This window comes from Coregonus lavaretus, assembly GCF_964263955.1.
Source record: "Coregonus lavaretus genome assembly, contig: HAP1_SCAFFOLD_7523, whole genome shotgun sequence".
NCBI lineage: Eukaryota > Metazoa > Chordata > Actinopteri > Salmoniformes > Salmonidae > Coregonus > Coregonus lavaretus.
The window spans coordinates 1-11,082 of record NW_028166060.1 but is presented as its reverse complement, the minus strand read 5'-3'; the positions used below and the strand labels follow the sequence as shown (position 1 = coordinate 11,082).

Here is an 11,082-nt window from a genome sequence, read left to right as displayed (position 1 = left end):
CACACTGTAGAATGTCCAGACACACTGTAGAATGTCCAGACACACTGTAGAATGTCCAGACACACGGTAGAATGTCCAGACACACGGTAGAATGTCCAGACACACTGTAGAATGTCCAGATACACTGTAGAATGTCCAGACACACTGTAGAATGTCCAGACACACTGTAGAATGTCCAGACACACTGTAGAATGTCCAGACACACTGTAGAATGTCCAGATACACTGTAGAATGTCCAGACACACTGTAGAATGTCCAGACACACTGTAGAATGTCCAGACACACTGTAGAATGTCCAGACACACTGTAGAATGTCCAGACACACTGTAGAATGTCCAGACACACTGTAGAATGTCCAGACACACTGTAGAATGTCTAGACACACTGTAGAATGTCCAGATACACTGTAGAATGTCCAGACACACTGTAGAATGTCCAGACACACTGTAGAATGTCCAGACACACTGTAGAATGTCTAGACACACTGTAGAATGTCCAGATACACTGTAGAATGTCCAGATACACTGTAGAATGTCCAGACACACTGTAGAATGTCCAGACACACTGTAGAATGTCCAGACACACTGTAGAATGTCCAGACACACTGTAGAATGTCCAGACACACTGTAGAATGTCCAGACACACTGTATAATGTCCAGACACACTGTAGAATGTCCAGACACACGGTAGAATGTCCAGACACACTGTAGAATGTCCAGACACACTGTAGAATGTCCAGACACACTGTAGAATGTCCAGACACACTGTAGAATGTCCAGACACACTGTAGAATGTCTAGACACACTGTAGAATGTCCAGATACACTGTAGAATGTCCAGACACACTGTAGAATGTCCAGACACACTGTAGAATGTCCAGACACACTGTAGAATGTCTAGACACACTGTAGAATGTCCAGATACACTGTAGAATGTCCAGACACACTGTAGAATGTCCAGACACACTGTAGAATGTCCAGACACACTGTAGAATGTCCAGACACACTGTAGAATGTCCAGACACACTGTAGAATGTCCAGACACACTGTATAATGTCCAGACACACTGTAGAATGTCCAGAAACGCACATAAAAGATGCAAAGGCTATCAGCATCCCTGTGTAAATTAACATATATTTACCATATCAGAAACATCAAATTAACATCTCATTAACATAACATGTGATCATGAGGGATTAAAAACTATTTCAGAACATAAAAACATGATCATTATTAACCAACACCAGAACCTTAAAACATTCTAAACATGATCATTATTAACTCAACACCAGAACATTAAAATGCTTCATTCTAACTGAATATCATTGTGACATAGAAGCAGTATGACCAGGAAATAAGAGGTGTGGTGGAACAGGTCCTGCAGAACACAGGGTGGAGGCACTGCGTACACAATCTGATTCAGAGAAAGACCTCTAGACAAATTACATTTAGATGTCATTAAAATGACATTATTACACTTAAGTGATGAAGGTGCTTTAAGGAGAAGGAAGAGAGGATATAGAATTGGAACAGGGCCCGTTGAGGTGTGGGGAAGGGAAACCCAGTCAGCTGCACAGCTGAATGCCTTCAACCCAAATGTTACAGGGGGCTGCCTTAATCGACGTTCACATCCTCGGCACCCGGGGAGCAGTTGTTGTTGGGGGTTAACTGCCTCGCTCAAGGGTAAGGGTTACTATGAGTATGATATAGCCTAGTACCAGTGTATTGGGGTAAGGGTTACTATGAGCAAATATACCAAGACATTATAGTGTTTGAATCAAGACAGATACCGCAAGTCTACAGGTGCTAGCTGTACTGGTAGACTTCCAGTCATTGTGCTAATGCTACACTTCTGGTCCTGAGGACAGAAACACTTCTGGTCCTGGAGAACAGAAACACTTCTGGTCCTGGAGGACAGAAACACTTCTGGTCCTGGAGAACAGAAACACTTCTGGTCCTGCTAGGTAATTACACTCACCTGGTGTCCCTGGTCTGAATCAGTCCCTTATTAGAAGGAGAGGCCTGATCTATAAACAGGTCTGAATCAGTCCCTTATTAGAAGGAGAGGCCTGATCTATAAACAGGTCTGAATCAGTCCCTTATTAGAAGGAGAGGCCTGATCTATAAACAGGTCTGAATCAGTCCCTTATTAGAAGGAGAGGCCTGATCTATAAACAGGTCTGAATCAGTCCCTTATTAGAAGGAGAGGCCTGATCTATAAACAGGTCTGAATCAGTCCCTTATTAGAAGGAGAGGCCTGATCTATAAACAGGTCTGAATCAGTCCCTTATTAGAAGGAGAGGCCTGATCTATAAACAGGTCTGAATCAGTCCCTTATTAGAAGGAGAGGCCTGATCTATAAACAGGTCTGAATCAGTCCCTTATTAGAAGGAGAGGCCTGATCTATAAACAGGTCTGAATCAGTCCCTTATTAGAAGGAGAGGCCTGATCTATAAACAGGTCTGAATCAGTCCCTTATTAGAAGGAGAGGCCTGATCTATAAACAGGTCTGAATCAGTCCCTTATTAGAAGGAGAGGCCTGATCTATACCATTGAACATCCCAGCTTTAACTAGCAGTCTTTATCTCTCTAGTAGTGAATCTAAACTAAAGCAGGAAAGGGGAGGAGCAAGGCATGATGGATAAGCAGGAAGTGTGATGTCATACAGGGATATATCAACTATAAATATATTATTGTGAAAACATTTATATCCTTGACTATAAATATCTGCCATATTATTATATCCATCCAGCTAGCAGGGCTGGGACCATCCCAGTACTGGGATACTCCATAGTATGCAGAGCTGGGACCATCCCAGTACTGGGATACTCCATAGTATGCAGAGCTGGGACCATACCAGTACTGGGATACTCCATAGTATGCAGGGCTGGGACCATACCAGTACTGGGATACTCCATAGTATGCAGGGCTGGGACCATACCAGTACTGGGATACTCCATAGTATGCAGGGCTGGGACCATACCAGTACTGGGATACTCCATAGTATGCAGGGCTGGGACCATACCAGTACTGGGATACTCCATAGTATGCAGGGCTGGGCCCATCCCAGTACTGGGATACTCCATAGTATGCAGGGCTGGGACCATACCAGTACTGGGATACTCCATAGTATGCAGGGCTGGGACCATACCAGTACTGGGATACTCCATAGTATGCAGAGCTGGGACCATCCCAGTACTGGGATACTCCATAGTATGCAGGGCTGGGACCATACCAGTACTGGGATACTCCATAGTATCGTGGCAAGGAAACAAAACACCAAGAAGATTGAAGTTCTTTAGGAAAACAGCCCTAATGTTGGAGACAAACATCATTATGTTGTCATCCAGTCCCATGTATTTATTTTCCAAACTATAGCACACTATATTTTACATCCAGAGGGTTTTTAAAAGGACTAAAGAGTTGTCTGCGTCGTGTTTTCATTGTTTCCATGGAAACATCTGTCAATATTGGTATGTCACAGCCCTGATACCTATGAGACAGTGTATAGTTGGTCACCACAGGTCCAGGGTCAGGTAACGGTGTATAATTCCTCCTTGGTGCCGTGGCAGAGTGTGTAACCACAGGTCCAGGGTCAGGTAACGGTGTATAATTCCTCCTTGGTGCTGTGGCAGAGTGTATAACCACAGACTCCAGAGCTCCAGGTGTTAACGGACTCTGTCTCTCTGGGAGGCAGCAGGAACACCACACTAGAGGCAACCAGGACGTGCCAGAGACTGTGTGTGTACAGGTAGTTGTCCTCCGTCTCGGCAAACACGTAGACACACACACCGACCAGCGCTGAGGCCAGGCCTGGGAGTAGAAACAGTACCCAACGCCGCCAGCAGGGGGGGTAACACTGTCTCCTCTTCAGCCCCCGATACACCTGGACACACACACATTATACAGACATTACACCCAACATTAACCTGGACATATGTATGGATGTATAGTTACCCAGGAGGTCACCATGGATATATGTCTAGATGGATGTATAGTTACCCAGGAGGTCACCATGGATATATGTCTATATGGATGTATAGTTACCCAGGAGGTCACCATGGATATATGTCTATATGGATGTATAGTTACCCAGTAGGTCACCATGGATATATGTCTATATGGATGTATAGTTACCCAGGAGGTCACCATGGATATATGTCTAGATGGATGTATAGTTACCCAGGAGGTCACCATGGATATATGTCTATATGGATGTATAGTTACCCAGGAGGTCACCATGGATATATGTCTATATGGATGTATAGTTACCCAGGAGGTCACCATGGATATATGTCTATATGGATGTATAGTTACCCAGGAGGTCACCATATATATATGTCTATATGGATGTATAGTTACCCAGGAGGTCACCATGGATATATGTCTATATGGATGTATAGTTACCCAGGAGGTCACCATGGATATATGTCTATATGGATGTATAGTTACCCAGGAGGTCACCATGGATATATGTCTATATGGATGTATAGTTACCCAGGAGGTCACCATGGATATATGTCTATATGGATGTTTAGTTACCCAGGAGGTCACCATGGATATATGTCTATATGGATGTATAGTTACCCAGGATATCACCATGGATATATGTATGGATGTTTAGTTACCCAGGAGGTCACCATGGATATATGTCTATATGGATGTATAGTTACCCAGGAGGTCACCATGGATATATGTCTATATGGATGTATAGTTACCCAGGAGGTCACCATGGATATATGTCTATATGGATGTATAGTTACCCAGGATATCACCATGGATATATGTATGGATGTTTAGTTACCCAGGAGGTCACCATGGATATATGTCTATATGGATGTATAGTTACCCAGGAGATCACCATGGATATATGTCTATATGGATGTATAGTTACCCAGGAGGTCACCATGGATATATGTCTGTATAGTTACCCAGGAGGTCACCATGGATATATGTCTATATGGATGTATAGTTACCCAGGAGGTCACCATGGATATATGTCTATATGGATGTATAGTTACCCAGGAGGTCACCATGGATATATGTCTATATGTATGTATAGTTACCCAGGAGGTCACCATGGATATATGTCTATATGGATGTATAGTTACCCAGGAGGTCACCATGGATATATGTCTATATGGATGTATAGTTACCCAGGAGGTCACCATGGATATATGTCTATATGGATGTATAGTTACCCAGGAGGTCACCATGGATATATGTCTATATGGATGTATAGTTACCCAGGAGGTCACCATGGATATATGTCTATATGGATGTATAGTTACCCAGGAGGTCACCATGGATATATGTCTATATGGATGTATAGTTACCCAGGAGGTCACCATGGATATATGTCTATATGGATGTATAGTTACCCAGGAGGTCACCATGGATATATGTCTGTATAGTTACCCAGGAGGTCACCATGGATATATGTCTATATAGTTACCCAGGAGGTCACCATGGATATATGTCTGTATAGTTACCCAGGAGGTCACCATGGATATATGTCTGTATAGTTACCCAGGAGGTCACCATGGATATATGTCTGTATAGTTACCCAGGAGGTCACCATGGATATATGTCTATATGTCTGTATAGTTACCCAGGAGGTCACCATGGATATATGTCTATATGGATGTATAGTTACCCAGGAGGTCACCATATATATATGTCTATATGGATGTATAGTTACCCAGGAGGTCACCATGGATATATGTCTATATGTCTGTATAGTTACCCAGGAGGTCACCATGGATATATGTCTATATGTCTGTATAGTTACCCAGGAGGTCACCATGGATATATGTCTATATGGATGTATAGTTACCCAGGAGGTCACCATATATATATGTCTATATGGATGTATAGTTACCCAGGAGGTCTCCATGGATATATGTCTATATGGATGTATAGTTACCCAGGAGGTCTCCATGGATATATGTCTATATGGATGTATAGTTACCCAGGAGGTCACCATGGATATATGTCTATATGGATGTATAGTTACCCAGGAGGTCACCATGGATATATGTCTATATGGATGTATAGTTACCCAGGAGGTCACCATGGATATATGTCTATATGGATGTATAGTTACCCAGGAGGTCACCATGGATATATGTCTATATGGATGTATAGTTACCCAGGAGGTCACCATGGATATATGTCTATATGGATGTATAGTTACCCAGGAGGTCACCATGGATATATGTCTATATGGATGTATAGTTACCCAGGAGGTCACCATGGATATATGTCTATATGGATGTATAGTTACCCAGGAGGTCACCATGGATATATGTCTATATGTCTGTATAGTTACCCAGGAGGTCACCATGGATATATGTCTGTATAGTTACCCAGGAGGTCCCCATGGATATATGTCTGTATAGTTACCCAGGAGGTCACCATGGATATATGTCTGTATAGTTACCCAGGAGGTCCCCATGGATATATGTCTGTATAGTTACCCAGGAGGTCACCATGGATATATGTCTGTATAGTTACCCAGGAGGTCACCATGGATATATGTCTGTATAGTTACCCAGGAGGTCACCATGGATATATGTCTGTATAGTTACCCAGGAGGTCCCCATGGATATATGTCTGTATAGTTACCCAGGAGGTCACCATGGATATATGTCTGTATAGTTACCCAGGGGGTCCCCATGGATATATGTCTGTATAGTTACCCAGGAGGTCACCATGGATATATGTCTATATGGATGTATAGTTACCCAGGAGGTCACCATGGATATATGTCTATATGGATGTATAGTTACCCAGGAGGTCACCATGTCTATATGTCTGTATAGTTACCCAGGAGGTCACCATGGATATATGTCTGTATAGTTACCCAGGAGGTCACCATGGATATATGTCTATATGGATGTATAGTTACCCAGGAGGTCACCGTGGATATATGTCTGTATGTCTGTATAGTTACCCAGGAGGTCACCATGGATATATGTCTGTATAGTTACCCAGGAGGTCACCATGGATATATGTCTGTATAGTTACCCAGGAGGTCACCATGGATATATGTCTGTATAGTTACCCAGGAGGTCCCCATGGGTATATGTCTGTATAGTTACCCAAGAGGTCACCATGGATATATGTCTGTATAGTTACCCAGGAGGTCACCATGGATATATGTCTATATGTCTGTATAGTTACCCAGGAGGTCACCATGGATATATGTCTGTATAGTTACCCAGGAGGTCACCATATATATATGTCTATATGGATGTATAGTTACCCAGGAGGTCTCCATGGATATATGTCTATATGGATGTATAGTTACCCAGGAGGTCTCCATGGATATATGTCTATATGGATGTATAGTTACCCAGGAGGTCACCATGGATATATGTCTATATGGATGTATAGTTACCCAGGAGGTCACCATGGATATATGTCTATATGGATGTATAGTTACCCAGGAGGTCACCATGGATATATGTCTATATGGATGTATAGTTACCCAGGAGGTCACCATGGATATATGTCTATATGGATGTATAGTTACCCAGGAGGTCACCATGGATATATGTCTATATGGATGTATAGTTACCCAGGAGGTCACCATGGATATATGTCTATATGGATGTATAGTTACCCAGGAGGTCACCATGGATATATGTCTATATGGATGTATAGTTACCCAGGAGGTCACCATGGATATATGTCTATATGTCTGTATAGTTACCCAGGAGGTCACCATGGATATATGTCTGTATAGTTACCCAGGAGGTCCCCATGGATATATGTCTGTATAGTTACCCAGGAGGTCACCATGGATATATGTCTGTATAGTTACCCAGGAGGTCCCCATGGATATATGTCTGTATAGTTACCCAGGAGGTCACCATGGATATATGTCTGTATAGTTACCCAGGAGGTCACCATGGATATATGTCTGTATAGTTACCCAGGAGGTCACCATGGATATATGTCTGTATAGTTACCCAGGAGGTCCCCATGGATATATGTCTGTATAGTTACCCAGGAGGTCACCATGGATATATGTCTGTATAGTTACCCAGGGGGTCCCCATGGATATATGTCTGTATAGTTACCCAGGAGGTCACCATGGATATATGTCTATATGGATGTATAGTTACCCAGGAGGTCACCATGGATATATGTCTATATGGATGTATAGTTACCCAGGAGGTCACCGTGGATATATGTCTGTATGTCTGTATAGTTACCCAGGAGGTCACCATGGATATATGTCTGTATAGTTACCCAGGAGGTCACCATGGATATATGTCTGTATAGTTACCCAGGAGGTCACCATGGATATATGTCTGTATAGTTACCCAGGAGGTCCCCATGGGTATATGTCTGTATAGTTACCCAAGAGGTCACCATGGATATATGTCTGTATAGTTACCCAGGAGGTCACCATGGATATATGTCTATATGTCTGTATAGTTACCCAGGAGGTCACCATGGATATATGTCTGTATAGTTACCCAGGTGGTCACCATGGATATATGTCTGTATAGTTACCCAGGAGGTCACCATGGATATATGTCTGTATAGTTACCCAGGAGGTCACCATGGATATATGTCTGTATAGTTACCCAGGAGGTCCCCATGGATATATGTCTGTATAGTTACCCAAGAGGTCACCATGGATATATGTCTGTATAGTTACCCAGGAGGTCACCATGGATATATGTCTATATGGATGTATAGTTACCTAGGAGGTCACCATGGATATATGTCTATATGGATGTATAGTTACCCAGGAGGTCACCATGGATATATGTCTATATGGATGTATAGTTACCTAGGAGGTCACCATGGATATATGTCTAGATGGATGTATAGTTACCCAGGAGGTCCCATGGATATATGTCTGTATAGTTACCCAGGAGGTCACCATGGATATATGTCTGTATAGTTACCCAGGAGGTCACCATGGATATATGTCTGTATAGTTACCCAGGAGGTCACCATGGATATATGTCTGTATAGTTACCCAGGAGGTCACCATGGATATATGTCTGTATAGTTACCCAGGAGGTCACCATGGATATATGTCTGTATAGTTACCCAGGAGGTCACCATGGATATATGTCTGTATAGTTACCCAGGAGGTCCCATGGATATATGTCTGTATAGTTACCCAGGAGGTCACCATGGATATATGTCTGTATAGTTACCCAGGAGGTCACCATGGATATATGTCTGTATAGTTACCCAGGAGGTCACCATGGATATATGTCTGTATAGTTACCCAGGGTCACCATGGCCAGTACAGCACAGAGGATGGGTCCCAGCATGTTCCACAGTCCTCTCCGGTCCAGCTGCATGGACATTGCTATCAGCAGAGTACCTAGCATAAACAACATCTACACACACCAAAACAAGCATTAGCATTAGCATTAGCATTAGCATTAGCATGACATATGAAGTGTGAGTGTGTGTGTCTGTAGCGTGTCTGTGAGTGTGTGTGTTTGTAGCGTGTCTGTGAGTGTGTGTGTTTTAACGTACGTGTTTGACTGTGTCTCTGACGCGGGCCATGCAGAGAACAGTGACCCAGATAGAACACACTGAACCCAGGAAGTCACAGTACTGGAGAGTGTCATAGTCCATGATACACATCGCTGTTAAACCAGGCTGGTCACATGCATGGTAGAACTAGAGAGAGAGAGAGAGAGAGAGAGACTGTTAAACCAGGCAGGTCACATGCATGGTAGAACTAGAGAGAGAGAGAGAGAGAGAGAGAGAGACTGTTAAACCAGGCTGGTCACATGTATGGTAGAACTAGAGAGAGAGAGAGAGAGAGAGAGAGAGAGAGACTGTTAAACCAGGCTGGTCACATGCATGGTAGAACTAGAGAGAGAGAGAGAGATAGACTGTTAAACCAGGCTGGTCACATGCATGGTAGAACTAGAGAGAGAGAGACTGTTAAACCAGGCTGGTCACATGCATGGTAGAACTAGAGAGAGAGAGAGACTGTTAAACCAGGCTGGTCACATGCATGGTAGAACTAGAGAGAGAGAGAGACTGTTAAACCAGGCTGGTCACATGCATGGTAGAACTAGGAGAGAGAGAGACTGTTAAACCAGGCTGGTCACATGCATGGTAGAACTAGAGAGAGAGAGAGAGAGAGAGAGAGAGAGACTGTTAAACCAGGCTGGTCACATGCATGGTAGAACTAGAGAGAGAGAGAGAGAGAGAGACTGTTAAACCAGGCTGGTCACATGTATGGTAGAACTAGAGAGAGAGAGAGAGAGAGAGAGAGAGAGAGAGACTGTTAAACCAGGCTGGTCACATGCATGGTAGAACTAGAGAGAGAGAGAGAGAGGAGAGACTGTTAAACCAGGCTGGTCACATGCATGGTAGAACTAGAGAGAGAGAGAGAGAGAGAGACTGTTAAACCAGGCTGGTCACATGTATGGTAGAACTAGAGAGAGAGAGAGAGACTGTTAAACCAGGCTGGTCACATGCATGGTAGAACTAGAGAGAGAGAGAGAGAGACTGTTAAACCAGGCTGGTCACATGTATGGTAGAACTAGAGAGAGAGAGAGAGACTGTTAAACCAGGCTGGTCACATGCATGGTAGAACTAGAGAGAGAGAGAGACTGTTAAACCAGGCTGGTCACATGCATGGTAGAACTAGAGAGAGAGAGAGAGAGAGAGACTGTTAAACCAGGCTGGTCACATGTATGGTAGAACTAGAGAGAGAGAGAGAGAGAGAGACTGTTAAACCAGGCTGGTCACATGCATGGTAGAACTAGAGAGAGAGAGAAGAGAGAGAGAGACTGTTAAACCAGGCTGGTCACATGCATGGTAGAACTAGAGAGAGAGAGAGAGACTGTTAAACCAGGCTGGTCACATGCATGGTAGAACTAGAGAGAGAGAGAACTGTTAAACCAGGCTGGTCACATGCATGGTAGAACTAGAGAGAGAGAGAGAGAGACTGTTAAACCAGGCTGGTCACATGCATGGTAGAACTAGAGAGAGAGAGACTGTTAAACCAGGCTGGTCACATGCATGGTAGAACTAGAGAGAGAGAGAGAGATAGACTGTTAAACCAGGCTGGTCACATGCATGGT

The 11,082-nt window shown here is 43.5% G+C and overlaps 1 long non-coding RNA gene and 1 pseudogene across 2 annotated transcripts; one reads left to right on the top strand and one right to left on the bottom strand.

Moving 5' to 3' along the window:
• Positions 1-1,112: 1,112 nt before the first annotated feature.
• LOC311115156 (transmembrane protein 8B-like) lies at positions 1,113-9,661 on the bottom strand (annotated as a pseudogene). The gene is made up of 3 exons (XR_014615260.1): positions 9,515-9,661; positions 9,258-9,372; positions 1,113-3,884 (listed from the first exon to the last, which is right to left on the bottom strand). The product of XR_014615260.1 is annotated as a transmembrane protein 8B-like (transcript).
• Positions 4,634-5,839, top strand: LOC311115157. The gene is made up of 3 exons (XR_014611196.1): positions 4,634-5,386; positions 5,572-5,661; positions 5,707-5,839. It is a non-coding gene; the product is annotated as an uncharacterized lncRNA (long non-coding RNA).
• Positions 9,662-11,082: the final 1,421 nt, after the last annotated feature.